Here is a 25,329-nt window from a genome sequence, read left to right as displayed (position 1 = left end):
CTCCATACTACAGCTGTAAATGAAGTTGACAAAACACCCGTTCAACCATCACAGACCAGTGAAGCCTCTGATATGCATGTGTCCTGTGATGGCCTACACTAAATAATCTGCACAATCCTGTGAGGGAGCATATGAGACATGAATAGATGTGTGTCATGATGATGATGCTGTGAGAGAGAGAGAGAGAGAGAGAGAGAGAGAGAGAGAGAGAGAGAGAGAGAGAGAGAGAGAGAGAGAGAGAGAGAGAGAGAGAGGATAACATGGGGTGTGGGATTATTGGCACACATACTGTACCTCATAAAATGTAACCTTTTGCAGTTTAGAGCACAGATGCTCACAGTTAGACATGATTTAGACCAGTGTGATGCGTAAGGTAGTATAGCTACAGGTAAATTGTTGAACTGTTTGTGAAAAATAAGTGTTTTGCTGTTTGCATGTTTTCTTTTCAACACGTCATTGTGCTGTTTTACAAAGCTCTCTGTAGTTGTATGGTTACTTTATTCCTCCTTTGGATCATACCAAATGGATGAACATAGTAACTGTATTCCATGGCAGAGGTCAGAGGTAAAAAATAGCTAGACTAGAGATCAAACACTGCTGCAGCATGTCTGTTTGAATTCTATGAAATCAGGAGGAAATAGGATCCAAGAGGATTCGACAGCACAACAGATTACCATGAGAACTTTCACAATTGTATGTCAGTGATTTGATGACTGTATGGGCATCGGATTTAAGCCTTTAGCTGACCCAAGAGGCATGAAATGAATGAAATAAAATGGCATTCTGTGAACAATTTGTCCTGTTGTTTTTAATGGAGCGGAGTGGGCTCTTACTCCTAAAGTGTTTAATTACAGCCTTCAGACTGATAGATACAGCACTACAGGGTTAGACTACGGACCAAGGGAGAAGAAGACAAGACAGTTCCATAACGAACCATTGATATCGTTCCAGAACTTTATTTTGGCCAGTTGTATGCATCTATCCAGGGGTGTCAAACTCATTCCATGGAGGGCCTTGTGTATGCTGGTTTTTGGTTTTTCCTTTCAATTAAGACCTAGACAACCAGGTAAGGGGCGTTCCTTACTAATCAGTGACCTTAATTCATCAATCAAGTACAAGGGAGGAGCAAAAACCCACTGACACTCGGCCCTCCGTGGAACGAGTCTGACACGTGATCTAAACAAACAAGTAGGGAGACCTTGCTCTAATGAAGCCCTACCAAGGCCTCAGTTGAGCACGGGTTCTCCAGAATGGGTTGTCAGGGAGTGGCGAGACAACATCTCCATACTAATTGCTCCAGCCAAGTTGTCATTTGACAGACACAGTGCCCCTCTTACCACCATACTCCTTGAACATTTAGAGAGGCCAAACAAACACAACCAACTGGATTGAACTGGTCTGCCGACCGCAAATGCAGTGGAAGAGCAGGATAAAGACTAAAAGAATAGTAGGAAGCCAAGAGGACCCAAAGACAAGACTGCTGCCAGTTATCCGGTGAGTTTTGTTGCTTTTAGACAGATCATTGCATTGGATTTAACTGATATTAGGGGAGACCGGGGCAGATTGTCACTTTCTACTCTGGTGTGTATTTCTCAGTACCAGTATATCTTAGAATACTATTTTCAACAGTAATAGAAAGACCAAGGTATTGGGTTGAAAAGGGGACCATTTTATCATCTCATTCCAACATGGAATTATTAGCCATCAAACACACTGGCGTGGTTGGATGTTACACAATATGGTGTTGGTTGTTAACAATGTTTTCTAGCAGTTTATTACTTTTGTAACAAGAAATAAAGCAATGTAGCTTAGTCTTAAAAATAGTCATGCCTTTCTATGATCGATTGAAATTCCTAACACAATTCAGCATTTTATGCCTTGAGAACAACATGACATTTAGTAAATTGTTTGCACATGCTTGTGTGGGTGTGACAAATGTGAGAGAGGCAAGGAAGGGTAGGTTATTCATCTTTTTTAATTTATTAATCTTCAAAATTCAAAAGGTAAGCCTAAAAAACAAAATTCTGTCACTGATATAGGGAACTTGCATTTTGTTTGTATGTGTCAGGTGGTCAGAATATTGCTTTTTCCAGAAATTAATATTGACAGTAGCCTAACTCTTTATTTGTTTCATCTGATCAATATTGGTTAAATGGAACGTGGGTTAAAGGATGGAGGTATAATTCAAATTAACAGACAAGGTAAATGGGCTAATTGGACGATTTAAAACAAATGGTAGGAATTTAGCACTTTGACAGGCAAGAGGGCCACTCAGGCGCCGACTGGTCACCATCAGGGCATTCCAGTCCTCCATCCTGACGGTATCCTAATGTTAAGTCTTCACCTGTCCGGTAGGCGAGTTCCCTGGGTGTGCGTTGCAGCTTCACGGGGGCTGTTAAGTAAAATTAACGCAATATTTTATCAAATGTATTTACAAAAATTTAAATAAGTGTGTAGCCCCCCCCCCCCCCCCCCCCATAAATAAACATTTGTAGATGGCGCACGTGGATAACACCTCCATTGAAGTCATTAAACGTTTGAAAGTGTAATGAGTTGTAGGCCTATCAACTATTCATTGATAGTTTCGTTTTATGTAAATAATATTCGATTATGGAACTTATCTAAGTTTTCAAAAAATCGTGTCAACCTTTTTATCATTGAAACTTCAGTAGCCTAATTCAGAATGCCATTGAACATGGATGGTGACCATGGCTACGGCAGCGTGGCAGTAGGCCCTGGGATGTCGGGCAGTCTGGGTTGCTCTGACTCTGAGACGGTCCCGCTGCTGATCACGGACCCCCAACCAGAGACCCCGAAATGGCAGCCCATGTCCAAGGGGGGGAGGAAAATACGCTCCCGCCTAGTGCTGGTCTTCTGGTTATGTTGGCTAGCCTTGCTGGGCGCCTCTATCGCCATCATAATGCAGAGAATCCCCGGCCGGTCGCACCGCGGTTACTCTGGTGGCAGAGGGCGCTGTTCTACCGCCTACAGCCCTCACTGTTCATGGACGCCCAGAACGAGGTGCCAGGTGCTATCGACGGTGAATTAAATTGGGGTCAGTGGACCTAAACACCCGAGAACACAGTAGCTGCACTATATAGACTAATGTCTTTACAATGTAAAGTGTGCATGCGCAGGGAAAGTGGCGCCTTCAGTCATTTATTTTTATGGTCTTTAAGCACAAAACGCACAAAATGACAAAGCAAACTTAAACCTTTTATAAAAGGCATTGGGTAGAAGTAAATTAATCCATGATTAGGCTTACTGAGATATACACTATATATACAAAAGTGTGTGGACACCCCTTCAAATTAGTGGATTTGGCTATTCAGCCAAACCATTGCTGACAGGTGTATAAAATCGAGTAGAAAGCCATGCAATCTCCATTGACAAACCTTGGCAGTAGAATGGCCTTGCTGAAGAGCTCAGTGACCTTAAACGTGGCCTTGTCATAGCATGCCACCTTTCCACCAAATCAGTGCGTCAAATTTCTGCGCTGTTAGAGCTGCCTCGGTCAACTGTAAGTGCTGTTATTGTGAAGTGGAAACATCTAGGAGCAACAACGGCTCAGCCGTGAAGTGGTAGACCACACAAGCTCACAGAACGAGACCGCCGAGTGCTGAAGCACATAGCGTGTAAAAAGCTTCTGTCCGGGCCTCGCGAGTGGCACAGCGGTCTAAGGCACTGCATCGCAGTGCTAGAGGCGTCACTACAGACCCGGGTTCGATCCCAGGCTGTATCACAACCGGCCGTGATTGGGAGTCCCAAAGGGCGGCGCACAATTGGGCCAACGTCGTATGGGTTAGGGGAGAGTTTGGCTGGGGGGGCTTTACCTGGCTCATCGCGCTCTAGTGACTACTTGTGGCGGGCCGGGCGCCTGCAGGCTGACCTCGGACGTCAGTTGAACGGTGTTTCCTTTGACACATTGGTGCGGTTGGCTTCCGGGTTAAGCAGGCGAGTGTTAAGAAACACAGTTTGACAGGTCATGTTTCAGAGGACGCATAACTCGACCTTTGCCTCCCGAGCCCGTTGGGGAGTTGCAGCGTTGTCCTCGGTTGCAACACTCACCACGAGTTCCAAAATGCCTCTGCAAGCAACTTCAGCACAATAACTGCTCGTCGGAAGCTCCATGAAATGGATTTCCATGGCCGAGCAGCCGCACACAAGCCTAAGATCACCATGCGTAATACCAAGCGTCAGCTGGAGTGGTGTAAAGCTTGCCACCATTGGACTCTGGAGCAGTGGAAGATCTGATCTGGGGGAGGATACCAAAAAATGTCTGCAGCATTGAAGGTCCCCAAGAACACAGTGGCCTCCATCATTCTTAAATGGAAGAAGTTTGGAACCACCAAGACTCTTCCTGGAGCTGGCCGCCCGGCCAAACTGAGCAATCGGGGGAGAAGGGCCTTGGTCAGAGATTGGACCAAGAACCCGATGGTCACTCTGACAGAGTTCCTCTGTGGAGATGGGAGAAACTTCCAGAAGGACAACCATCTCTATTGCACACCAGCATTCAGGCCTTTATGTTAGAATGGCCAGACGGAAGCAACTCCTCAGTAAAAGGTACATTACAGCCCACTTGGAGTTTGCTAAAAGGCACCTAAAGGACTCGCAGACCATGAGAAACAAGATTCTCTGGTCTGAGGAAACTAAGATTTAACTCTTTGGCCTGAATGCCAAGCGTCACGTCTGGAGGAAACCTGGCACCATCCCTACGGTGAAGCATGGTGGTGGCAGCATCATGCTGTGGGGATGTTTTTCAGTGGCAGGGACTGGGAGACTAGTCAGGATCGAGGGAAAGATGAGCGGCGCAAAGTACAGAGATCCTTGATGAAAACCTGCTCCAGAGCGCTTAGGACCTCAGACTGGGGCGAAGGTTCACCTTACAACAGGACAACAACCCTAAGCACACAGCCAAGACCACACAGGAGTGGCTACGGGACAAGTCTCAATTTCCTTGAGTGGCCCAGTCAGAGCTCGGACTTGAACCCGATTAGAACATCTCTGGAGAGACCTGAAAATAGCTGTGCAGCGCCGCTCCCCATCTAACCTGACAGAGCATGAGAGGATCTGCAGAGAAGAATGGAGAAACTCTCCAAATACAGGTGTGCCAAACTTGTAATGTCATACCCAAGAAGAATCGAGGCTGTAATCAGTGCCAAAGGTGCTTCAAAGTACTGAGTAAAGGTTTCTGAATACTTATGTGTTATTTCAGGTTTTTTAAAACCTTTTCTTGCTTTGTACTTATGTGGTATTGTGTGTGTGTGTGTGGATTGAGGGGAAAAAAACTACTTTAATTCATTTTTTTAATAAGGCTGTAACGTAACAATGTGGAAAAAGTCAAGTGGTCTGAATACTTTCTGAATGCACTTTAGATACTATATTTTAAATTAACTTGTTTTCGTGGATTTAGTGATATAGGCCTACTCTTGAAGTCCAGTCAATAACAATAGCCTATGGGCAAAGTGAATTGGCCTACAAATAATTACAGTGCCTTACAAAAGCATTCATCCCCCTTGGCGTTTTTCCTATTTTGTTGCATCACAACCTGTAATTTAAATTGATTTTTATTTGGATTTCATGAAATGGACATACACAGAATAGTCCAAATTGTTGAAGTGAAATGAAATTTTTTTTTTCAAAAAAAAAAATTACGGAAAAGTGGTGCATGCATATGTATTCACCCCCTTTGCAATGAAGCCCCTAAATAAGATATGGTGCAACCAATTACCTTCAGAAATCACATAATTAGTTAGATTGCACACAGGTGGACTTTATTTAAGTGTCACATGATCTGTCACATGATCGCAGTGTACAGTTGAAGTCGGAAGTTTACATACACTTAGGTTGGAGTCATTAAAACTTGTTTTTCAACCACTCCACTAATTTCTTGTTAACAAACTATAGTTTTGGCAAGTTGGTTAGGACATCTACTTTGTGCATGACACAAGTAATTTTTCAAACAATTGTTTAGAAAGATTATTTCACTTCTAGTTAACTGTATCACAATTCCAGTGGGTCAGAAGTTTACATACACTAAGTTGACTGTACCTTTAAACAGATTGGAAAATTCCAGAAAATGATGTTGTGGCTTTAGAAGCTTCTGATAGGCTAATTGACATCATTTGAGTCAATTGGAGGTGTACCTGTGGATGTATTTCAAGGCCTACCTTCAAACTCAGTGCCTCTTTGCTTGACATCATGGGAAAATCAAAATAAATCAGCCAAGACCTCAGAATTTTCTTTTGTAGATCTCCACAAGTCTGGTTCATCCTTGGGAGCAATTTCCAAACGCCTGAAGGTACCACGTTCATCTGTACAAACAATAGTACGCAAGTATAAACACCATGGGACCACGCAGCAGTCATACCGCTCAGGAAGGAGATGACTTCTGTCTCCTAGAGATGAACGTACTTTGGTGCGAAAAGTGCAAATCAATTCCAGAACAACAGCAAAGGACCTTGTAAAGATGCTGGAGGAAACCGGTACAAAAGTATCTATATCCACAGTAAAACGAGTCCTATATCGACATAACCTGAAAGGCCGCTCAGCAAGGAAGAAACCACTGCTCCAAAACCACCATTAAAAAAAGCCAGACTACGGTTTGTTAACTGCACATGGGGACAAAGATCGTACTTTTTGGAGAAATGTCCTCTGGTCTGATGAAACAAAAATAGAACTGTTTGGCCATAATGACCATTGTTATGTTTGGAGGAAAAAGGGGAACGCTTGCAAGCCGAAGAACACCATCCCAACCGTGAAGCACTGGGTGGCAGCATCATGTTGTGGGGGTGCTTTGCTGCAGGAGGGACTGGTGCACTTCACAAAATAGATGGCATCATTAGGAAGGGAAATTATGTGGATATATTGAAGCAACATCTCAAGACATCAGTCAGGAAGTTAAAGCTTGGTCGCAAATGGGTCTTCCAAATGGACAATGACCCCAAGCATTCTTCCAAAGTTGTGGCAAAATGGCTTAAGGAAAACAAAGTAAAGGTATTGCAGTGGCCATCACAAAGCCCTGACCTCAATCCCATAGAAAATGTGTGGACAGAACTGAAAAAGTGTGTGCGTGCAAGGAGGCCTACAAACCTGACTCAGTTACACCAGCTCTGTCAGGAGGAATGGGCCAAAATTCACCCAACGTATTGTGGGAAGCTTGTGGAAGGCTACCCGACACGTTTGACCCAAGTTAAACAATTTAAAGGCAATGCTACCAAATACACTCAATTAGTATGTAAACTTCTGACCCACTGGGAATGTGATTAAAGAAATAAAAGCTTAAATAAATAATTCTCTCTACTATTATTCTGACATTTCACATTCTTAAAATAATGTGGTGATCCTAACTGACCTAAGACAGGGAATGTTTACTAGGATTAAATGTCAGGAATTGTGAAAAACTGAGTTTAAATGTATTTGCCTAAGGTCTGGGACACCACCAAGCAAACGCAAAGGACACCACCAAGCAAACGGCACCATGAAGACCAATGAGCTCTCCAAACAGGTCAGGGACAAAGTTGTGGAGTACAGATCGGGGTTGGGTTATAAAAAAATATCACTAACTTTGAACATCCCACGGAGCACCATTTTAAATCCATTTATTAAAAAATTGAAAGAATATGGCACCACAACAAACCTGCCAAGAGAGGGCTGCCCACCAAAACTCACAGACCAGGCAAGGAGGGCATTAATCAGAGGCAACAAAGAGACCAAAGATAACCCTGAAGGAGCTGCAAGATTGGAGTTTCTTTCCATAGGACTACTTTAAGCCGTACACGCCACAGAGCTGGGCTTTATGGAAGAGTGGCCAGAAAAAAAGCTGTTGCTTGAAGACAAAAATAAGCAAACACGTTTGGTGTTCGCCAAAAGGCATGTGGGAGACTCCCCAAACATATGGAAGAAGGTACTCTGGTCAGATGAGACTTAAATTGAGCTTTTTGGCCATCAAGGAAAACTCAATGTCTGGCGCATACCAAACACCTCTCATCACCCCGAGAACACCATGCCCACAGTGAAGCATGGTGGTGGCAACATCATGCTGTGGAGATGTTTTTCATCAGTAGGGTCTGGGAAACTGGTCCGAATTGAAGGAATGGTGGATGGCACTAAATACAGGGAAATTCTTGAGGGGAAACCTGTTTCAGTCTTCCAGAGATTTGAGACTGGGACAGAGGTTCACCTTCCAACAGGACAATGACCCTAAGCATACTGCTAAAGCAACACTCAAGTGGTTTGAAACTTGTATCTCATTATGGTGTATGGTGAAATAAGTATAGCCAGTTATAATTGTAATGGCTTAGCTGTTAATAACAAAAGAAGAACAATATTTACATGGCTCAAAGAGAAGGAATATAATATCTATTGTATACAGGAAACTCATTCAACAATTCGAGATGAAGTAACGTGGAAAAAAGAATGGGGGGGGGGGGGGGAAATATACTTCTCCCATGGGCAAAGAAATTAAAAAGGGGTGATGATATTAATTAATAGTAATTTCGATCCGAATGTGCAAATTGTCCAAATAGATACGCAAGGTAGATGGATTATTTTAAATATAATATAATAATAATATGCCATTTAGCAGACGCTTTTATCCAAAGCGACTTACAGTCATGCGCGCATACATTTTTGTGTATGGGTGGTCCCGGGGATCGAACCCACTACCTTGGCGTTACAAGCGCCGTGCTCTACCAGCTGAGCTACAGAGGACCACATTAACCTTACATTAACCTTTACGGACCAAATAATGATGATCCACAATTCTTTGACAATATATATAATAAATTATCAAGCCTGCAAGCAACTCAAGACAATATTATTATGGTGGGGGATTATAATACTGTTTTAAATAGCTCAATGGACCGTAAAGGAAATCACACCACAAACAATCACCCACATGCTCTTAAGGAAATTGTGAATGTCATGGATACATTAGAACTAGTAGATATATGGAGGCTTAAATATACTGATCTAGTGAGATATACATGGCGGAGACTGAATCAAGCTAGTCGTCTTGACTTCTTTCTTATCTCATTCTCGTTGGCACCAAAAGTAAAAAAAAGTGTTGATAGGGGACAGAATGCGGTCGGACCATCATATAATAGGCATATACATTACTCTTACTGAATTTCCACGTGGGCGAGGATATTGGAAATTTAATCAAAGCCTATTGGATGATAATTTATTCATAATTAGAACAAAGGAATTTATAACTGACTTTTTCCAACATAACATAGGTACAGCGAATCCCCTTATTGTATGGGACACCTTTAAATGTGCCTTTAGAGGCCATGCAATTCAGTACTCATCTCGAAAACAAAAGCAATTTAGGTCAAAAGAGTTTATACTAAGAAAGGAAATAGAAAATCTAACAGAACAGATAGATGGCAATAAAAACTGTAACATAGAGGCTCAGAATAAATTAGAGGAAAAACAAAAAGAAATGGAGAAACTTATTCAAGAAAGATCAAGTGTAATGTATTATAAAAATAAAGCAAACTGGATGGAATATGGGGAAAAATGCACAAAATTCTTTTTTAATCTTCAACATAGGAATGCTACCAAAAAGAACTTAATGAAACTGGTTACAATTGACGGAGTCACCCATAATTCACCAAATGATATTTTGAAGGAAGAAACAAAGTCCTTTAAGCATATGTTTTCTTTTCAGTCGCCTCCATCTCCTCTAACTGAAGCTAATTGTAGAGATTTTTTTCTATTGATAATGTCAAATTAACAGCCACACAGAAAGACTCATGTGAAGGTGAAATTACAGAGGAGGAACTTCTGGATGCAATTAAAGACTTTAAGTCCGGGAAAACTCCAGGGTTGGATGGCATACCAGTCGAGGTATACCAAACCTTTTTTGATATACTAAGCGGACCGTTATTAGCATGTTTTAACCTATGTAAATGGTAGATTATCTGACACTCAAGAAGAAGGTCTGATCTCATTATTACTGAAACAGGATACAAGTGGAAAATATAAAGATCCAGTCCATTTACAAAATTGGAGGCCCCTTACACTTCAGTGTTGTGATGCAAAAATCCTAGCAAAATGTATAGCGCATAGAATTAAAAAGGTATTGTCGGATATTATTCATTCTAATCAGACATGTTTTTTACATGGAAGATACATTGGAGATAATATAAGGCAAGTATTGGAAACAATAGAACACTATGGAAAATATGGGAAACAAGGCCTGCTATTCATAGCAGACTTCGAAAAGGCATTTGATAAAGTTCAACTGGGGTTTATATATAAATGCCTGGAGCATTTCAATTTTGGAGAATCTCTTATAAAATGGGTCAAAATCATGTATAGTAACCCTAGGTGTAAAATAGTAAATAATGGCTATTTCTCAGAAAGTTTTAAACTGTCAAGAGGAGTGAAACAAGGATGTCCACTATCGGCATATCTATTTATTGTGGCCATCGAGATGTTAGCTATTAAAATCAGATCCAATAATAATATCAGAGGATTAGAAATACAGGGCTTAAAAACAAAGGTGTCATTGTACGCTGATGATTCATGTTTTCTTTTAAATCCACAACTAGAATCCCTCCACAGCCTCATAGAGGATCTAGATACATTTTCTAACCTCTGGATTACAACCAAATTATGACAAATGTACTATATTACGTATTGGATCACTAAAAAATACAATTTTTACATTACCATGTAGTTTACCAATAAAATGGTCTGATGGTGATGTGGATATACTCGGAATACATATCCCAAAGGAAATAAATGATCTCACTTCAATAAATTTTAATAGAAAGTTAGCAAAAATAGATAAGATCTTACTACCATGGAAAGGAAAATACCTGTCAATTTGTGGAAAAATCACCCTGATTAACTCTTTAGTATTATCCCAGTTTACCTATTTGCTTATGGTCTTGCCTACGCCTAGCGAACAGTTTTTTAAATTATATGAGAAAAAAATATTCAATTTTATTTGGAACGGCAAGCCAGACAAAATTAAAAGAGCATATTTATATAATGAATATGAATTCGGAGGACAGAAATTATTAAATATTAAAGCATTAGACCTATCACTAAAAGCTTCAGTCATACAAAAGTTATACTTAAATCCGAACTGGTTCTCAAGCAAATTAGTAAGATTGTCTCACCCAATGTTCAAGAAAGGCCTTTTTCCCTTTATTCAGATTACAACCTCTCACTTTCAGTTATTTGAAAAGAAAATCATCTCCCAAATGTCACTATTTCTAAAACAAGCCATAGAAAGTTGGTTGCAATTTCAATTTAATCCTCCAGAAACGACAGAACAAATAATGCAACAAATATTGTGGTTAAATTCAAAAATACTAATTGACAAAAAACCTTTATTTTTTGACAGAATGTTTAAAAAAGGTATAATCTTCGTAAATGATATCATCGGTAGGACTGGTGCAGCTAACAAAAACATATGGAAATGTCTGCTCTACCCAAAATTACAACCAAATAATTGCAGCCTTACCGCAAAAGTGGAAGAGGAAAGTGGAAGGGGGAGAAAGTAAGGAACTTGACTGTCGGCCTTGCATTAAAGAACATAATTGGTTAAGGAAAACTGTGATAAATAAAAAAGTATATCAGTTTCACTTAAGGACCAAAGGATTGACAGCCGTCCCATATAGATTGCAAAATAGTTGGGAAGAGATCTTTGACGTACCGATCCCATGGCACAGTGTTTATGAACTGACACGCAAAACGACACCGGATTCAAAAGTTAGAATCTTTCAATTTAAATTATTATATAAAATTCTTGCTACCAATAGAATGTTATTTATATGGGGGATACAATCTTCCCAGCTCTGCCGGTTTTGCTGTGAAGAGACAGAATCATTAGATCATTTGTTTTGGTTCTGTCCATTTGTAGCTTGTTTTTGGACACAGGTCCAGGAATGGCTAAAGGATTGCAATATTTACCTGGAACTAACCTTGCAGATAGCATTACTGGGTGATCTGAAAAGTCATAGTCAATCAATCAATAATATAATAATACTTTTAGCAAAAATGTTTATTTTTAATTCACAATCTGTAGAAGCAATGAGAATAGAGGTTCAGAATTTTTGTGAAACATCACAGTACGGTTGAAATATACAGTGGGGGAAAAAAGTATTTAGTCAGCCACTAATTGTGCAAGTTCTCCCACTTAAAAAGATGAGAGATGCCTGTAATTTTCATCATAGGTACACGTCAACTATGACAGACAAAATGAGAAAACAAAATCCAGAAAATCACATTGTAGGATTTTTTATTTACATTTACATTTACATTTTAGTCATTTAGCAGACGCTCTTATCCAGAGCGACTTACAGGAGCAATTAGGGTTAAGTGCCTTGCTCAAGGGCACATTAACGTCATTTAGCAGACGCTCTTAGCCAGAGCGACTCACAAATTGGTGCGTTCACCCTATAGCCAGTGGGATAACCACTTTACAATTTGGGGGGGGGGGGGGTTAGAAGGAACACTTTATCCTATCCCAGGTATTCCTTAAAGAGGTGGGGTTTCAAATGTCTCCGGAAGGTGGTGAGTGACTCCGCTGTCCTGGCGTCGTGAGGGAGCTTGTTCCACCATTGGGGTGCCAGAGCAGCGAACAGTTTTGACTGGGCTGAGCGGGAGCTATGCTTCCGCAGAGGAAGGGGAGCCAGCAGGCCAGAGGTGGATGAACGCAATGCCCTCGTTTGGGTGTAGGGACTGATCAGAGCCTGAAGGTACAGAGGTGCCGTTCCCCTCACTGCTCCATAGGCAAGCACCATGGTCTTGTAGCGGATGCGAGCTTCAACTGGAAGCCAGTGGAGTGTGCGGAGGAGGGGGGTGACGTGAGAGAACTTGGGAAGGTTGAACACCAGACGGGCTGCGGCATTCTGGATGAGTTGTAGGGGTTTAATGGCACAGGCAGGGAGGCCAGCCAACAGCGAGTTGCAGTAGTCCAGACGGGAGATGACAAGTGCCTGGATTAGGACCTGTGCCGCTTCCTGTGTAAGGCAGGGTCGTACTCTCCGAATGTTGTAGAGCATGAACCTGCAGGAGCGGGTCACCGCCTTGATGTTGGCGGAGAACGACAGGGTGTTGTCCAGGGTCACGCCTAGGCTCTTCGCACTCTGGGAGGAGGACACAGCGGAGTTGTCAACCGTGATGGCGAGATCATGGAACGGGCAGTCATTCCCCGGGAGGAAGAGCAGCTCCGTCTTGCCAGGGTTCAGCTTGAGGTGGTGATCCGTCATCCATACTGATATGTCTGCCAGACATGCAGAGATACGATTCGCCACCTGGTTATCAGAAGGGGGAAAGGAGAAGATTAGTTGTGTATCGTCAGCGTAGCAATGATAGGAAAGGCCATGTGAGGATATGACAGAGCCAAGTGACTTGGTGTATAGGGAGAAAAGGAGAGGGCCTAGAACTGAGCCCTGGGGGACACCAGTGGTGAGAGCACGTGGTGCGGAGACAGCTTCTCGCCACGCCACTTGGTAGGAGCGACCGGTCAGGTAGGACGCAATCCAGGAGTGAGCCGCGCCGGAGATGCCCAGCTCGGAGAGGGTGGAGAGGAGGATCTGATGGTTCACAGTATCAAAGGCAGCAGACAGGTCTAGAAGGACAAGAGCAGAGGAGAGAGAGTTAGCTTTAGCAGTGCGGAGAGTCTCCGTGACACAGAGAAGAGCAGTCTCAGTTGAATGACCAGTCCTGAAACCTGATTGGTTTGGATCAAGAAGGTCATTCTGAGAGAGATAGCAAGAGAGTTGGCTAAAGACGGCACGCTCAATAGTTTTGGAAAGAAAAGAAAGAAGGGATACTGGTCTGTAGTTGTTGACATCAGTGGGGTCGAGTGTTGGTTTTTTGAGAAGGGGAGCAACTCTCGCTCTCTTGAAGACGGAAGGGACATGGCCAGCGGTCAAGGATGAGTTGATCAGCGAGGTGAGGTAGGGGAGAAGGTCACCGGAGATGGTCTGGAGAAGGGAGGAGGGGATGGGGTCAAGCGGGCAGGTTGTTGGGCGGCCTGCAGTCACAAGTCACAGGATTTTATCTGGAGAGAGAGGGGAGAAAGAAGTCAAAGCATAGGGTAGGGCAGTGTGAGCAGGACCAGCAGTGTCATTAGACTTAACAAACGAGGATCGGATGTCGTCAACCTTCTTTTCAAAGTGGTTGACGAAGTCATCCACAGAGAGAGAGGAGGGGGGGGGGGGGGGGGCTGCCCGGAGCTCTGTTCTGTGAGCTCGCAATGAGTCATCAAGCCACGGAGCTGGAGGGGAGGACCGAGCCGGCCGGGAGGATAGGGGACACAGAGAGTCAAAGGATGCAGAAAGGGAGGAGAGGAGGGTTGAGGAGGCAGAATCAGGAGATTGGAGGGAGAAGGATTGAGCAGATGGAAGAGATGATAGGATGGAAGAGGAGAGAGTAGTGGGAGAGAGAGAGCGAAGGTTGCGGCGGCGCATTACCATCTGTGTAGGGGCAGAGTGAATAGTGTGGGAGGAGAGCGAGAGAGAAAAGGAAACAAAGTAGTGGTCGGAGACATGGAGGGGAGTTGCAGTGAGATTAGTAGAGGAGCAGCATCTAGTGAAGATGAGGTCAAGCGTATTGCCTGCCTTGTGAGTAGGGGGGGACGGTGAGAGGGTGAGGTCAAAAGAGGAGAGGAGTGGAAAGAAGGAGGCAGAGAGAAATGAGTCAAATGTGGACATAGGGAGGTTGAAATCCCCCAAAACTGTGAGGGGTGAGCCATCCTCAGGGAAGGAACTTATCAAGGCGTCAAGCTCATTGATGAACTCTCCAAGGGAACCTGGAGGGCGATAGATGACAAGGATATTAAGCTTAAATGGGCTAGTGACTGTGACAGCATGGAATTCAAATGAGGAGATAGACAGATGGGTTAGGGGAAAAATTGAGAATGTCCACTTGGGAGAGATGAGGATTCCTGTACCACCACCCCTCTGACCAGATGCTCTCGGGGTATGCGAGAACACATGGTCAGACGAGGAGAGAGCAGTAGGAGTAGCAGTGTTTTCAGTGGTGATCCATGTTTCCGTCAGCGCCAGGAAGTCGAGGGACTGGAGGTTGGCATAGGCTGGGATGAAGTCAGCTTTGTTGGCAGCAGAACGGCAGTTCCAGAGGCTGCCTGCGACCTGGAACTCCACGTGGGTGGTGCGTGCAGGGACCACCAGGTTAGAGAGGCAGCAGCCACGCGGTGTGGTGCGTTTGTGTAGCCTGTGCAGAGAGGAGAGAACAGGGATAGGCAGAGGCATAGTTGACAGGCTGTAGCAAATGGCTACAAAAATGCAGAGGAGATCGGAATGAAATGAGCTAAGCATCTGGGAGCGGAGAGAGCAGGGCCTCCCTCACCAAAAACGTCTACCTCAGAAACTAAAATTGTTTCACTGAACCACCCGAACAAAAACTCTCCCAACTTCCGCCTTTAGAAATCAGAATTGTTGTGAACCACAGCGGTTCAATGTTTAAAGGAATAGACTCAACCCACTTTATTCAGCTAGCCAACTATGACACCATAGCTAACTAGCAAGCTAGCATCCAATAACAATAACACACCGTTTAGCACCAACACTTTTATGAATTTATTTGCAAATTATGGTGGAAAATAAGTATTTGGTCAATAACAAAAGTTTCTCAATACTTTGTTATATACCCTTTGTTGGCAATGACACAGGTCAAACGTTTTCTGTAAGTCTTCACAAGGTTTTCACACACTGTTGCTGGTATTTTGGGCCATTCCTCCATGCAGATCTCCTCTAGAGCAGTGATGTTTTGGGGCTGTCGCTGGGCAACACGGACTTTCATCTCCCTCCAAAGATTTTCTATGGGGTTGAGATCTGGAGACTGGCTAGGCCACTCCAGGACCTTGAAATGCTTCTTACGAAGCCACTCCTTCGTTGCCCGGGCGGTGTGTTTGGGATCATTGTCATGCTGAAAGACCCAGCCACGTTTCATCTTCAATGCCCTTGCTGATGGAAGGAGGTTTTCACTCAAAATCTCACGATACATGGCCCCATTCATTCTTTCCTTTACACGGATCAGTCGTCCTGGTCCCTTTGCAGAAAAACAGCCCCAAAGCATGATGTTTCCACCCCCATGCTTCACAGTAGGTATGGTGTTCTTTGGATGCAACTCAGCATTCTTTGTCCTCCAAACACGACGAGTTGAGTTTTTACCAAAAAGTTATATTTTGGTTCATCTGACCATATGACATTCTCCCAATCCTCTTCTGGATCATCCAAATGCACTCTAGCAAACTTCAGACGGGCCTGGACATGTACTGGCTTAAGCAGGGGGACACGTCTGGCACTGCAGGATTTGAGTCCCTGGCGGCGTAGTGTGTTACTGATGGTAGGCTTTGTTACTTTGGTCCCAGCTCTCTGCAGGTCATTCACTAGGTCCCCCCGTGTGGTTCTGGGATTTTTGCTCACCGTTCTTGTGATCATTTTGACCCCACGGGGTGAGATCTTGCGTGGAGCCCCAGATCGAGGGAGATTATCATTTCCTAATAATTGCTCCCACAGTTGATTTCTTCAAACCAAGCTGCTTACCTATTGCAGATTCAGTCTTCCCAGCCTGGTGCAGGTCTACAATTTTGTTTCTGGTGTCGTTTGACAGCTCTTTGGTCTTGGCCATAGTGGAGTTTGGAGTGTGACTGTTTGAGGTTGTGGACAGGTGTCTTTTTATACTGATAACAAGTTCAAACAGGTGCCATTAATACAGGTAACGAGTGGAGGACAGAGGAGCCTCTTAAAGAAGAAGTTACAGGTCTGTGAGAGCCAGACATCTTGCTTGTTTGTAGGTGACCAAATACTTATTTTCCACCATAATTTGCAAATAAATTCATAAAAAATCCTACAATGTGATTTTCTGGAAAAAAAAATCTCAATTTGTCTGTCATAGTTGACGTGTACCTATGATGAAAATTACAGGCCTCTCATCTTTTTAAGTGGGAGAACTTGCACAATTGGTGGCTGACTAAATACTTTTTTCCCCACTGTATATGGCAAATAGAAATCCTATATGGATGGTGTTAAGAGATAGATGGGAGGTATTGAATAGAGTTGAAGGATGGGACTAATGACAAATAACAACAAATAATAACAAAGATGGCTAATAATGTAAGCATACTGTGTCCATAATAAGTATATAGGTTGTATGTTGGGAGCTTTTCGGAAGGAGCACAGTTAGAAAGATATGGCATATAGAAGCAAACCGGATGGACACCATGAAAATGATCGGAGAGGTTGAGAGTAGAAGAAGTTCAGGAGCAAAAAATGTGTGTGTGTATATATATATATATATATATATATATATATAAAATTATTGTAAAATTAACTCTGCCCATAAGGTGTAGATAGTAAGTATAGACCGGAAGTAGAGGCCTGGGCATTGTTGTTCACTAATTTACTCCAAGTAGGGAAAGGATGGTGGGGTTGAAAAGTAATAAAGGGGAGTATATATATAAAAAATAAAAAAAACATGGGGGATTGGAAGTGATGCAGACAATTACATTGATTGAAGATACAATCTATCTGCAATATTAAGCTGATCCATTCCCACAAAAAAAAATAATAATAAGATTAAAGAAATAAATAATAATTAAATAATAAAAAAAAATACTCAAGTGGTTTAAGGGGAATCATTTAAATGTCTGGGAATGAATGGCCTATTCAAAGCCCAGACCTCAATCCAATTGAGAATCTGTGGTATGACTTAAAGATTGCTGTAAACCAGTGGAACCTATCCAACTTGATGGAGCTGGAGCAGTTTTGCCTTGAAGAATGGACAAAGATCCCAGTGCTTAGATGTGCCAAGCTTATAGAGACATACCCCAAGAGACTTGCAGCTTTAATTGCTGCAAAAGTTGGCTCTACATAGTATTGACTTTGGGGGGGGGGGGGGGGGTGAATAGTTATGCACGCTCAAGTTCAGTTTTTTTGTCTTATTTAGTTTCTTTTTGTTCACATTTTTTTTCCACCTTTATTTAATCAGGTAAGCCAGTTGGGAACAAGTTCTCATTTACAACTGCGACCTGTCCAAGATAAAGCAAAGCAGTGCGATTTAAAAACAACAACACAGTTACATGTGGAATAAACAAAAACGTACAGTCAATAACACAATAGAAAATCTATATACAGTGTGTGCAAATGTAGTAAGTTATGCTCATGTAAGTCACTCTGATCCAGAACGACTTACATGAGCATGTCTGCTAAATGACTAAAATGTAATGTAAATGTTATAGAGGTAAGGCAATAAATAGGCCATAGTGCAAAATAATTACAATTTACTATTAACACTGGAGTGATGGATGTGCAGAAGATGATGTGCAAATAGAGATACTGGGGTGCAAATGAGCAAAATAAATACCAATATGGGGATGAGGTAGTTTGGTGGGCTAATTACAGATGGGCTGTGTACAGGTACAGTGATCGGTAAGCTGCTCTGACAACTGATGCTTAAAGTTAATGAGGGAGATAAGTGTCTCCAGCTTCAGAGATTTTTGTAGTTCGTTCCAGTCATTTGCAGCAGAGTAACTGGAAGGAATGGCGGCCAAAGGAGGTGTTTGCTTTGGGGATGACCAGTGAGATATACCTGCTGGAGCACATACTACGGGTGGGTGTTTGCTATGGTGACCAATGGGCTAAGATAAGGTGGGGATTTGCCTAGAAGTGATTTATAGATTAACTGGAGCCAGTGGGTTTGGCGACGAATATGTAGTGAGGGCCAGCAAACGAGAGCGTACAGGTCACAATGATGGGTAGTATATGGGGCTTTGGTGACAAAACGGATGGCACTGTAATAGACTACATCCAATTTGCTGAGTAGTGTTGGAAGCTATTTTGTAAATGACATCGCCGAAGTCAAGGATCGGTAGGATAGTCAGTTTTACGAGGGCATGTTTAGCAGCATGAGTGAAGGAGGCTTTGTTGCGAAATAGGAAGACAATTCTAGATTTAACTTTGGATTGGAGATGCTTAATGTGAGTCTGGAAGGAGAGTTTACGGTCTAACCAGACACCTAGGTATTTGTAGTTGTCCACATATTCTAAGTCAGACCCGCCGAGAGTAGTGATTCTAGTCGGGCGGGCGGGTGCAAGCAGCGTTCGATTGAAGCGCATGCATTTAGTTTTACTAGCGTTTAAGAGCAGTTGGAGGCCACAGAAGGAGTGTTGTATGGCATTGTAGCTCGTTTGGAGGTTTGTTAACAGTGTCCTATGAAGGGCCAGATGTATACAAAATGGTGTCGTCTGCGTAGAGGTGGATCTGAGACTCACCATTAGCAAGAGCGACATCATTGATATACACAGAGAATAGAGTCGGCCCGAGAATTGAACCCTGTGGCACCCCCATAGAGGCTGTCCAGACAACAGGCCCTCCGATTTGACACATTGAACTCTATCTGAAAAGTAGTTGGTGAACCAGGCGAGGCAGTCAGTTGAGAAACCAAGGCTATTTAGTCTGCCAATAAGAATGTGGTGATTGACAGTCAAAAGCCTTGGCCAGGTCGATGAAGACGGCTGCACAGTACTGTCTTTTATCAATCGCGGTTATTATATTGTTTAGGACCTTGAGCGTGGCTGAGGTGCACCCATGACCAGCTCGGAAACCAGATTGTATAGCGGAGAAGGTACGGTGGGATTCGAAGTGGTCGGTGATCTGTTTAACTTGGCCTTCAAATACTTTCGAAAGGCAGGGTAGGATGGATATAGGTCTGTAACAGTTTGGATCTAGAGTGTCACCCCCTTTGAAGAGGGGGATGACCGTGGCAGCTTTCCAATCTCTGGGGATCTCAGACGTTACGAAAGAGAGGTTGAACAGGCTAGTAATAGGGGTTGCGACCATTTCGGCGGCTAATTTTAGAAAGAAAGGGTCCAGATTGTCTAGCCCAGCTGATTTGTAGGGGTCCAGATTTTGCAGCTCTTTCAGGACATCAGCTATCTGAATTTGGGTGAAGGAGAAGCGGGGGCGGCATGGGCAAGTTGCAGTGGAGGGTGCAGAGCTGGTGGCCGGGGTAGGGGTAGCCAGGTGGAAAGCATGGCCAGCCATAGCAAAATGCTTATTGAAATTCTCGATTATCGGTGGTGACAGTGTTTCCTAGCCTCAGTGCAGTGGGTAGCTGGGAGGAGGTGCTCTTATTCTCCATGGACAATAGTGTCCCAAAACTTTTTGGAGTTAGTGCTACAGGATGCAAATTTCTGTTTGAAAAAGCTAGCCTTTGCTTTCCTAACTGATTGTGTATATTGGTTCCTGACTTCCCTGAAAAGTTGCATATCTCGGGGGCTGTTCGATGCTAATGCAGTACACCACAGGATGTTTTTGTGCTGGTCAAGGGCAGTCAAGTCTGGTGTGAACCAGGGGCTATATCTGTTCTTAGTTCATGCTTATTTAAGAGGGTTTGTTTCACAATAAAAAATATATCGCATCTTCAAAGTGGTAGGCATGCTGTGTAAATCAAATGATACAAACCCCCCAAAAATCTATTTTAATTCCAGGTTGTAAGGCAACAAAATAAGAAAAATGCCAAGAGGGGTGAATACTTTCGCAAGCCACTGTACAAACTCTTTGGGATGGGGAACTCCCTAAAAAGATACCGTATAACTGGAAGAGACTTTTCGTAGCAGGTTAGGAGGGCATTTTTGCTAAACCCTTTTCCTAATGTTATTCTCGTAACCTTGGACATTAATTCTCCCAACCTGCTGCACATAGCCACGGGAAGTAGTTTGGGGGTGGGGGTGCTGGACTTGTTTGCCTGCGCTACAGCCGGTTATATTGGACTTGTAAAGGCCCAGTGCACTACTTTTGTAAAAAAAAAAAATGTTTTTTATTAATATTTTTTATAGTTCCGATTTTTCAGGGGGTGCTGCAGCTCCCTCATCACCCCTACATCCCACGGCTCTGCTGCTGTGTAAATTCTCCTAACCTGCTACGAAAAAGTAACTTCCGGTCGTAGCTGTATCGAAGTGTCATGTTTTTAGGGAATCTTGTGGTATGGGACAGTATACGGAAGTCTGGAATTATTGACGCCACTTTCCCAGTGTTGGATTAATAACTCCTCCCACTAATTACTTATTCACCACAAATGACCATAGGCCTAATCCATAGAAAATGCTGGTTTAAGGCCGAATAGCCTACACAAGACAGTCTCAGGATGTGAATTCACTCAAATTTTATAGAGTAACGTTGCAAACAGAATAATATTAATAAAACGGGTCTTCCTTGCTCTACTTTTCTAACCATCATATCCAAAGTCCTTCCTTTCAACCACTGTCAAAGCTCCAAATAGTTTTGACATTTTCAAACTGTACAGTTCAAACATGTAAGGAAAGTAGGATCTCCTCTGCTGTGTTTTTCTAACGACAGCGAGAACACAATCCCTATTTGAAACAGTATTCAATACCGGTATGTCTGTCAGCTGTAGACCACTATTGTGGCCCACTGGTCTTGGAGTCAAATATAAACATACTGTGCACTTTCACATTTTCTTCCCTTATTTCATTCATTCTCCTGTTTCCTGTATGTTTAAACCACTCACACGGCCTCAGTCATGTGTTGCATACAATTATCTCAACCTAACAGTATCTTTCTCTGTTTAGTGGACTTCAGTCAAGTAATTGATATTACACCATTTTGGTGTGTGTGGGGAATCTCTGTTTGTAAAGCTAGTTTCTGAGTTATTTTGTGGTATTCTTCTGGTTGTTCAGTGGTGTGTGTGTGTGTGTGTGTGTGAGCGGCTACCCTACCTGAAGTCCCTGGGTGTGGGGGCTCTGATTCTGGAGGGGCTGTTTCACCGGGACGTGTCCCTGCCGGACATCAGAGATCGATGAGCGAGTGGGTACAGTGCCTCAGATCCAACAACTGCTCATGGAGCGCCACAAAGCAAGTATGTACCCAAAACATCATTGCCCTTACGACAAGTTGACTAATTGATAAAGAAATGTGTGAGTAAGATATGACTAAAATGTCACACCCTCAGTTAAACTAATAATGTATGACTAATTAGTAGACTAGAGCTTAGAGAGTTAATCAAATGTGTTTATATCACAGCAACAGAGTATTTGTGTCTTGTAATTAGGCAAGCAGAAGTGCAAAACGATGGAAACCAAATAACAGGAGACTGGTTCCCAAAACACACAGGGAAAGGGGAGTGAAAAGGCTTTCAGGATATTGTGAGGACGCGATAACTGAAGAATGCAGCCTGCCCGAGCAAAGAGTAGACTATGATAAGAACGTGTGTGTGTGTGTGTATGTGTGTGTGTGACCTGATGGTCATGAGAGCAGAGGAAAATCACATGCGCTAGACCCAGGTGTGAACTTACAAGATGTGTACAGTGGAAAAATACAGCCCGCCTACAGCGGGGTGGGGTTTTTCCTCTGACGTGTGTGTATAAAAAGATTGTACGACCATTTTGTTGCAGAGCGCTCTCATGAATAAACATGCTGACCATTGCAGAATTGGGTCTTTGTTTAATTTATTCAAACTAAGAGATTTACAACCTTTTGGGAATTATTCAAAGATTTAAGAAGTAGTTGACGTCAAAATTCTCGTGACACTAATGCCAGACCTAAACCGAGGCCAGCTAGCCTTTATCCTCACAAGGACATTTCCAGAGCTCTTGAAAGATGCACTTAACTTATTGAATGTTCTGATCCACTATTCACATGGTCTCCCTCCTTTAGGCATCAAAGTAGTGTTTTACTTCTGTAAGCTGGACCTGTTCGGACCCCAAGACTCAGTAGGCAACGACTCTGCTGTGCCCTCTGACCTCTCTGGCTCAATACAGGTAGGATAGGTCTTGCATGACACCATGAGTAGAATGGCTAGATCTTGGTTTCAATTGTTACGTAGACTGTACGAGTTTTAAAAATTGTTATGTTTCTCCAGTATGCACTCCGATTTTGGTTGGAACAGGGTGTGGCAGGATTTGGGATCTGTGACAGACGCTGCATATTCAGAAAAGGTCAGACTGTTGAACAATGCTCAAAATTGGTTGCCAACTAATCAAAGCCAGACTAACTAAAGTTCATATAAGCACAGAATGTTATGTTGTCTATTAATGTCGTCTGTTTGTTTTAGACTCTGACTGAGTGGAGAGTTCTGGTCAAGGAGTTCAGCACAGGTGCTGTGGCACTCCTAACATACAGAACAAAATATACACAACTCACATACTGTTATACCTGTGTTCATCAAAGGATATCTTTGTTTTAGTCACTAATATTGGCTGGTATATTTGAGGAATCTGTTAGGATTGAGGAATATGTAGTTCATGTTTTATAGCAAATTGGTTGAAGTTGCACAGAATACTCCTGGTTCTGATGACACTACCTGGATCAGCTGTTGTCAAGTACGGAGAAGAAATAGCCCATTCACCGGTAAGAGACCTGAGTCCTAGGGATGCAATACAGACTAACTGCATCCGATGTGGTCATGCTTTAGTACAGTGGAACAACATTTAGTCATTTTCTTTGTGGTGAAGAATGTGTCTGCAGATATGAGCTGGGAATGTGAGGCAGACAAGACCAATGGACTGAACGACTCTGTTGGGGTGAGTAGTCCAAACCGCTCCAAAACGGGCTATTTTAGTCTGTAAAATAATGTGAAGTTTGTTGGTCTTCACATACCTACAGTATTACCACATCTGAGCTCAGTGGTTCTAGGCACTTTGGCAAGTGGTGTATGTTTATACCACAGAAAGTCTCTCAGAATGACAGGCCTATTTTGATGTGTTTCTCCATTTGACATCTCCTCTGTTCCTCCTTTTTTTCAGGAACAGAGGATGCTCAAATGCTCTGCCTTGGCTCTGGTCAGCTCCCTCAGTCGCTCTCGCCTCAGAGAAGAATCTCTCCTTTATGGGAGCAACACCTTCCTCCCCTTCAACACCACCTCCCTCCCCCACTACTCCTCCAACTCCACCTTGGCCCCCCCGTCGGCCCTTGTGCTAGCGTTCCTGCTCTCCTGGGGCTGTGTCCACTTCCTGGTGCTGCTCAACCTGGGGCCCGAGGCCCAAGCCCTGGACCCAGCCTGGGCTCCCAGCCTTCCCACTGCTGGGGTGTTTGTGACCAGCACAGGGATGGACCACCTGGGCGCCACCTCCCTGGAAACACTGAGGCTCCAGCCAGAGGAGGCCATAGTCATCAAACTGTTTGAGTCTGGCAGCTACTCCTCCTAGGGCCTATGGTCTGGGGCATTGGACAGAGTGAGAGAGGCTAGGACTGGATGCAGGGGAGGATAACTAGGCAGAAATGGGAACTATTTAGCCATCGATTATGTTGTGTACAAATGGAAATGTGTGCCAGGGCGGAGTCAATAAATTTGTTTTTTAAAAGGCTGCATCAAAATGTTATTGAAAGGTCTTAAAATAATACATTGTATAGTATCATTTGTTCTGAATAAATTGTTAACTTCAGAGGGTGCCAAATATTTGGAATACAATGCAAACACATGGCAGGGAATGTATAGGCTATGGCTGCGTTTACACAGGCAGCCCAATTCTAATCTTTTTTCCACCAATCACATCAGATCTTTTTCAGAGCTGATCTGAAAAGACCAATTAGTGAAAAAAAGATCAGAATTTGGCTGCCTGTGTATAAACACAGGCATTGTACTGTTTTATAATGAGAAACAAATACTTGATTCAACAGTTGATTTCAACATGTTTTAGTTGAGAAACAAACATTGTATGACATATCCTGAGGTATGTAGCTGGATAATGTGGTGAAACACAGTAATTCACTGACTGAACCACAATGAGTGGTGGGAAGGTCCCACATGTTTCTGGTTCATCCACTTTTTGCACTACTCATCCCTTCCAACTCTTAGGTGGAGAAAAAGCTAGACATAAATCATTCTAGCCCAAACAAACCCAAACAGCATCAGCAGCCAGAGGAGTGAGTTTTCACGGTGACACTTTCAACATGTCTGGGCCAGGCGAATGTATGCTGATTGCCTATTCCCGTCTAGGGCAGGGTTTCCCAAAAGCCGGTACAGAAGGGTTAAACTGATCGAGTGATTGATGTCTTTTTCTGTGTTTGGTGTGAGTTGACCAGCCACAGAGGGTCAGGGCACTGCCCAAGTATTTCAACTTTGTGTTTTTGTTTTTCATGGTATATTTATGATCATCAAACAAGCCAAACCCATTAATTTAATATTACTGTCTAAACCCCCTGCCAATCATTAATTAGTTGAACCTGGTTGGAGTGCTTTGAAGAAACAGCCTTTAGGCTGCGTTTACAGTGTAATTATTGGCAAAAGAGCTGATCTGATTGGTCAAAAGACGAATTAGTGGAAGAAGATCAGCATTAGGATGTCTGTGGAAATGCAGCCTTATAGTCGCATGATCAA

General features: G+C 43.1%; 1 pseudogene across 1 annotated transcript; it reads left to right on the top strand.

The window, feature by feature from the left end:
• Positions 1-2,695: 2,695 nt before the first annotated feature.
• Positions 2,696-24,157, top strand: LOC311105736 (amino acid transporter heavy chain SLC3A2-like; annotated as a pseudogene). Its single transcript has 8 exons — positions 2,696-3,040; positions 21,692-21,870; positions 22,668-22,771; positions 22,873-22,948; positions 23,065-23,107; positions 23,266-23,360; positions 23,465-23,533; positions 23,756-24,157. The product of its transcript is annotated as an amino acid transporter heavy chain SLC3A2-like (transcript).
• Positions 24,158-25,329: the final 1,172 nt, after the last annotated feature.

The sequence above is a fragment of the Coregonus lavaretus genome (genome assembly GCF_964263955.1).
Source record: "Coregonus lavaretus genome assembly, chromosome: 30".
In the NCBI taxonomy this organism is placed as follows: domain Eukaryota; kingdom Metazoa; phylum Chordata; class Actinopteri; order Salmoniformes; family Salmonidae; genus Coregonus; species Coregonus lavaretus.
This window is presented reverse-complemented; position numbering and strand designations above follow the sequence as displayed.